This window comes from Pteropus alecto, unplaced genomic scaffold (genome assembly GCF_000325575.1).
Source record: "Pteropus alecto unplaced genomic scaffold, ASM32557v1 scaffold50, whole genome shotgun sequence".
Taxonomy (NCBI): Eukaryota; Metazoa; Chordata; class Mammalia; order Chiroptera; family Pteropodidae; genus Pteropus; species Pteropus alecto.
In genome coordinates, this window is record NW_006431918.1 from 7,637,669 (window position 1) to 7,645,267 (window position 7,599).

At 33.4% G+C, this 7,599-nt stretch overlaps 1 protein-coding gene and 1 pseudogene across 1 annotated transcript in view; one reads left to right on the forward strand and one right to left on the reverse strand.

Annotated features, from left to right (window-relative positions):
- The window catches only part of LRBA (LPS responsive beige-like anchor protein), a 558,252-nt gene that overhangs the window by 8,904 nt on the left and 541,749 nt on the right, over positions 1-7,599 (forward strand). The gene's annotated exons all lie outside the window — the stretch shown is intronic.
- Positions 2,529-2,657, reverse strand: LOC112475134 (annotated as a pseudogene).

The window sequence follows — 7,599 nt, forward strand, 5'->3', positions numbered from 1 at the left end:
GAAACAGGGTTTGTCACCAAAATATGTCTCTGGGATATGTCTCATAAGGATTCTTTGAGGCTGGTTAATTTTAAGAAATAGACATGGGAGAAGCTCTGAAAATCTTTGAGATATTTACTTTTGTAAGGGAAATCTTCATTTTTAAGGGCGTCTGTACCAGGAAGAGGCGGATGACCTTATTTCTAGTAACTCTTATCAGTGCAGAAGACTTGAGACTTTAAGAAAACTTAAATCTAGGTAACAACCTTACCTACCTTTACCGTTCTTTTTATGGTCACCTCCCACAGCTGATTCTCTCCTCCCAACATCTTTTGTCTTCAAGTGAAAATGATAAGGTGGTGCCTTCAGCCATTTTGGTGAGTTACTCAGTTTTCCTGGGTCTCTCTCATGTATACAGCAGGTATACATGTTATTAACTTTTTGTTTGTTTTTCTCCTGTTAATTTGTCTTTTATTATTAGGGATGTCTCACCCAAGAACACAGAAGGATAGAGGGAAAATTATTTTTTCTTCCCTACAGAGCATTAGACTATACCATATACCCTAGGTGTATAGTAGGCTATACCATCTACGTTTGTGTAGGTACACTCATAATGTTTGCACAATGACAAAATCTCCTAATGGCACATTTCTCAAAATGCACCCCATCATTAAGTGGTGCATGACTGTAAATCTCTTAAAGCTATGGGAGTTTTAAATAATTAGACCTCTGATTAGGAGTTTAGATTTTCTTGTTTCTAGTGAAAACACTTTTCTCATAAGGTAATACAGATATATCATCTTAAATCCTACGTGTGGTACCTAGCTGAATCCAATCTTTATGATCTTTTGGGCTTCAATATTTTGAATAAAAATAATCATTATATCTCAGAGCTTATAAATACATGCATATATAAAATATTTTAACACAAAGCATTTCTTAAAAATTGTTGATTTAATGTTAATACATTAAAAAAAATGATCCTGATAGTAATATAGTAGTTAATCACTTTCAAACAGAATGTCAGCATATTTTTTTTAGAGATGCACCAATTTAAAGAGGCTCAATGGTATCTAAAATAGGGAAAAATATTATTAAAGAAAATTATGTAAATATTATGAAATGATTAACATCATCACCTCATTTTTTTTTAGATCATAATTGCTGTGAAATTAATAGACATCAGACACAAAATCTAAAGCATTTCAAAATAATTTTCCTTTTGTAGGTGTCAGTGGATGGGTGAGTAGAAGTGTGAGTCGGTTATTTTGTTAGTTTACTAAGACATTTGTTGGACTTATGGTTCTTTATTTATTTTCAGGCTTTTTTGGGGGAGTCAGTTTTTATGTTCAGTGATGGTGAGATTTATGGCTTTTGAGGTAGGGGAAGATATATTGATAATTGGTATGCTTTTGAGTTGAAGTTAATTCGTTATTTTGAGTTATAATAGATACTAACAATACCTAAAATAATAAATTTATTGTGTGCCAGATTCTATTTCATGTGTATATTAACCCAATTTAATTCTTACGATTCTTGTAATTACTAGATAGGTATAGGTGCTTTTGCCAAAATGCCTTTGGTTCTGCACAGAATAACAGGGCTAAAAATAACAGCTGGAGCAGGTAGGGAATAGGATTGGAGTGGGCCATTCAAAACCTGTGGAACTTTGTAACCAGAATACTAACAAAACCAGTAATAACCCTAATGAAAATACTAGCAAGGTTAAATCTGTACTGGTATTTTCATGTTAGCATCGCAGTCACCTTTGTGGCACTAACTCTGAAGCTTATGCGTACTCTTTGAGATGTAGACCTGGTTTCCTTAGCTTCTGATAGACAGTATTTTTATATCAGTACTAAAAATCTGATCCAAGGTGAAGCTTTTTTCATTACTTCATTGTAATACCTTTGCAGTTTCTTCATTTGTACTTGCAAATTGTCAGATACCTAACATAGTGGAGAAAGCTGAATGGTTCTTGCAGTTGTTAAGCCAGGCACTGTTTGCATTAAAGGAAAGCAGTTCTATAAATACTCAGGTTTTTCTTAAGATCTTTATATATTGCCAAGGATTTTTCTTTAATTCTGTTGGAAGAAATTGCATATGAACCAACATGATTTCCACACTGTTCCTACCTATTCTCCTCTTTAACAATTCTGTAGGAGGTAATTCAAGGCAAAGACATGTTATAGTAGAACAGCCTACTATTGTAATATTCACTTTATAAATGGTGAAACTGAGACTTAGAGAGAATAAGTAACTTGCTCAAGTCACTGAGCAAGTAATATTGCTGAGTTTAAACTCAGGGAATATGTAGCCTGAGCTCTTAACCACTAAGGCATATATGGTTTATAATTGCAAATGTGAAATATAGTTGACCCTTGAACAACAAGGGAGTTAGGGGTGCCAACCCCACAGAGCAGGTGAAAATCCATATATAGCTCTTGACTCCTCAAAAACTTAACTACTGATACTCTACTGTTGTCCTCAAAGCCTTACTGATAACATTTTATACGTTATGTGTATTATTATTATTATTATTATTTTTAAGCCTGCAGCACCCTATATTCCCAGGCGGTCTCCCATTTAAGTACTAACCAGGCCTGACCCTTCTTAGCTTCCGAGATCAGATGAGATCAAATGAGATCGAGAGCATTCAGGGTAATATGGCCGTAGACTATGTCATATATATTATATACTGTATTCTTTCAATAACATAAGCTAGAGAAAAGAAAATGTTAAAATCATAAGGAAGAGAAAATATATTTAAGGTATTTATTGAAAAAAAAAATCCAAATACAAGTGGACCCAGGCAGTTCAAACTCATGTTGTTCAAGGGTCAGCTATAGTGGCTTAAGGCATCTTTCAGTCATATATGTAATTGAATAGTGACTCTGGGAAGGTATCTAGATTCTTTACAGTGTGCCCAACAGTCAAGATTTGCCTTCCACTTTATATAACCTAAAATATGTATTAGGGAAGAGGAGGCTATGAATGAATGTGATATTCAAATTGGGTGGAATTAGTGACTTAATCATTATACAAAGTGCTGGAGTTTGCTTCTTTACTCATGGTTAAGGTTTAGTTGGCTTACCTTCCAAGACTGAAATGACCTTATGTATTTTTGATCCTATAAGAAAAGTGGAATTTTGATTTTTTGTGCGTGTGATTTTTATATAGTGACTACTTTCTGGTACTTTTATGTATTACTATATAGCATTTTAATAGGAAAGGATGATACTTTTATTACTCAGTTGCAGAAGAGACTATCAGATGTTGTCTTTAGTATTTGTCAAGATGTGTTAAATGGGCCTCTACTACTCAAATGACCTTCCCTTGAAGTTGATTTGCTTCCATGACGGATTTACTGAATAAAGATACTACTGAATATAGTAGATGTTAGTATGTAGTTTTCAGTTGATTGTTTTTTTCTGAAGATCAGTGGTCCAGTCCATAGTAGAATTAATGTTTTCTAACTCTGACTTTATGTAGACAAATCGAGGAGCTAGAATTTGGTCAATTAAGATGTGAGGAAGTAAACTAGTATTTTCTGAGGTCCATGTACTTTAAAATGGATTTTTCACACTAATAGTAACATTGTAAGGTTGGGATAATATACTTGTACAGTGAATTTGAAATATAATGAACATATACTAAAGTCTGCTCAATTGTTAAGTGCCACTGTAAATATGACACTTCTTCAGTGTTTTCTTAATTAAATCAAACTTGTGGTTAGATGACTGAGAGTTTAGAAAATTTTGGGGTGTGTGTGTGTGTATGTGTATGTGTGTATGTATTTAGCTGGTTAACAGCATGACAGAAATGGAATTTCTTTAGCATTTTGTATGTTAGAACTAGAGTAAAATACACAAATAGTTACAAATGCAGAATAATTGTAGGTTTTTAAATATAGTTGTATTTTTCTTTTTTCCTTGAATACTTGAAATTGGATAATTTTATAAGAATCTTTTAACTAGTGGAGTTTTCTAGAAATTGTATTTGTCTCATTTTGTCTTTTGTGTAATAGTAGAGTGGTGGTTTTTTTTTTTTCTCTTTAAGCATCCTATTTTCCTTTTTTTCCTTACCCCTCTCTCTCTTTCATGTCTTTGGCTGTGACTCTCACTTAAACTCTTTTATAGTCTTGAAAAAATTTACCCTTCAGATTTTTAATTTTTTAAAATGTAGAGTAGGGCTGATTCTGTCTATCTCACAGGGGTTGCTGTATATTAAAACACTAATAGACACATTGCTAGTTACCTTGTTTTTTTTTCCTACAATTTATAAACATCTATCAAAAGCTCACTTTTTTGGAGTTTAAAATTTGTCCTATTGTCAGTCAGTAAAAACAAATCAGTAAAAACAAATTAACATGGAAAATTTCAAACATACGCAAAAGCATGAGACAACTCTTATGCACCCATCAGCCAGCTTCAGTCGTTATCAACATTCTTTCATTCTTTATATGTCATTTTAACTAATGACATGTAGCCTCTATATGTTTGTTTTCTTTAGCTCTCTCCGATTTGTTCCTTGGAATTGTAATACTTTAAAATTACTAACTTTGGGGACAAATTTTCTAGGAACCTAAAGTCTGCTGTCAAAGTTTGTATGGAATCGATGAGATAATATCTATGGTGTGTTGAATGAAGTAATTTTATGCTCAATAACAGGATCTGCTGTGTGCTTTACTGTTCTGTTTTGAAAGCAGTGGCGTTTTGTATTTTTGTCTCATCAAATGATTTTGAATTTAAAATTATCTAGGGTCACCATATGTTTATATATAGAGTTTGACTGTATTTTTTTCTTTAGTGTTTGAGATAGAATTCTAATCTAATTCAAGATAACATACTGATTAGGGTTTGAAACTACAGGGACCATTTTCAGTAAGGGAGTGAACCAGTTGAGTTGGCTTTTGTCCTACATGATAGAGATTTACATGTATACTCCTTTAAGTACCTTATCTATAGTAACCTTAAATATTGGTACAGTTTCTCTGGGTTTTGTTTGTTTGTTTGTTTGTTTTTTCTTTTAGCTCTTGTCATTTTTGGAGTGGGGGCAAAATATTCTTAATTCCAAATTATAGTCCCAAGAGACCTTAACTAATCATTGGGAGTGTTGCATAATTTATTTGTCTGGAAATGTCAGTTCATTGGTGTGGATTAGGATAACCCTTCCTGTATAAATCTGAAGACATGAAAACTTGCTGTAGAACAAAATTTTAAGAATATTTTTGCCTAAGGCAAGTCAGATTTTGACTCTAATGAGAATGTTTTTAGCTAGCTTCTCGGCTCTCTGGCCCCACAGGGCATATTGTTAGTTGATTGGTAGTACATCCTGTTACTTTTTCTGTCCTTTAGAGGAAGGCAGAAATTTCCACAAAGATACCTTTTCTTTCCCTCTACCTATGGCAAACAGAACCATTATTAAACCCTGTCCCTTGGGCTGCCTCTTTTTTTCCTTGAAATCTGTATTTTCTTTTCAAATTGGAAGCTTTCTTGGTATCCTAGCTTAAGTAAAAAGCCTGTAAACTCTTTCTCTGCAGTCACTACAAGGTGAGTAGATTTCTGTGTTGTTTTTTTTGAATATATTTGGTACCCTGGGTGGAGTAAAAAAATTAGCATGATGACTGGTGACTTTTAGAGATTGGTTCGGAAACAATTATCATATCATCCACGCCCTCCCCTTTATTTTCACTGTCTTACTGATAAGCAGGTCTGCCTGGATTCCATTTTTCATGTTTTACCATCCTCTGCTGGTTAAGAAGGGGGCTGAAGATTGACCAAGTCTATAATAATTCAGGTCTATATGCATATTAGGCTTGATCTGTGTCATGAATAATGTCATAGATTAGGAATTGAAGGACCAAATCATTATTACATATTCCATTATTACAAATCATTATTACAAATTGCATTTGTAATTCTATATACATATAGTGTATAACATGCAAGTTACTTAGAAAACACTGCTTTGGAAAGAATTTTTCTCTAGTTTAATTTATATCTAATAAGTTGATGTGAAAGATTGATTTTTATGTAAAAAGAGCTTCAATTAAAGCTTGAGAACTACTGGTTTCTAATCCAGGTATTGTACTTCTGAAAAGATTTATCTCTAAGAGTCAAAGATTGCAAAACTTTCTTCTGTTACTCTTGGTCCTTTTGGGGCAATGATAGTAAAATGCAATCAACCGTAAGATGGTAAAATTGATCTGATTTGTGTGGTGGTTGCGAGTTTATAAAACAAATTGTAGTTTTCAGAGTTCGGGTTTAAATCTAGATGGAGGTGGTATTCTTTAAGTATGAAGTGTAATTCGGTATTTTTTCCAGTAACCTCATGTGATTTTGAAATCTTTTTTAGAGCTCCATCTTCTTTTCTAGTTAATAACAAAACAAAACCCACAAAACAGATTTGCTTTTCTCCTCATTGCATTTATAATTACTTCTGAAGTAAATTTGAAACAGTGGAACGTTCCCCTTGATATGTTTTATCTTTAACCCAGTTTAGTTCTTTTTAAAGTACAATTTTTAGATTCTGACTTTCTAAAAGCACTAGCAACAGACTGTGTTCAGTTTCACATTGTAAATAGGTAAATACAGACACATTTTTGTGTGACTGATTATAAAATGTGATTGTAGAAAGTCTTCTTTTATACATTTAAAATATACTTATAAAATTTATAAAATTTATGTATTCAGTATAATGGCAGATTTCGATATTGGTTTAGGACTTGGATCAGCGAAGTCATTTGGACTTTCATCTGTCTCATTTTTCTACCCCAAAAGGAGAATATAAAAATATGTCCATCAAAATCATGTGGAATTTTACATTTCAACATATATTCATTAAAATTTTGTCTTGACTAAAATGCTAAATAGAAACACTTTAAAATAGGACTTACATAGACCCAACTAACATAAAATAGTATTTTGATTTTACTAGTTCCATCTTGGGGCTTATTATCTCACAGGATTTATTTAGGAAGTGAGCATGAGTTTGTTAAAAAAAATTCTTTAGTTTAAGACATAAGCTTTATTTAGATTTATTAAAAATAAGTTTACTTTCTGAAGGATAAGATAGCTAGGTACAGAAATGAGTGTTAAAGATTTTGATGCTGCCAAGAATGGTTTTATAGTTGTACATTGTAGTTATGCCACTGTCGTAGCCGCCAGCCCCTGATAGACACACGGACCACCAGAAATCAGTGAGTTATAGGAAACACACTCTTTATTCAGCCAGCTGGGTCTGCCAGGGGTACGCAGACCCCAAATTAAGCAGCCCCGAAATGTAGAGATACAGGGTTTTTAAGCCCTAAACCCCATTCCTCATTCTGTCTGAACACAAAAGTCTATTTTTCTTCTATTTACTAACTGTCAACCCACAGGTCGGTTGTGCAAGCTGGGGTACAGAAGCAGAAAGCTTATTGTTAGAATGTTATGTTCCCATGGGTGATAACCTATGTTCCCATGGGCAATAGCCAAACAGTAATTTTCCAGCCAGCGCACCACCACTTTTATTATTCCATCTACTACTTCCCTTCCCTTTGCTACTTCTCCCTTCCACATTTAAGTGTGACTATATTAAAACCCAAAGTCTCTTTTTGTTTCTCTCCCCCTCCTCCCA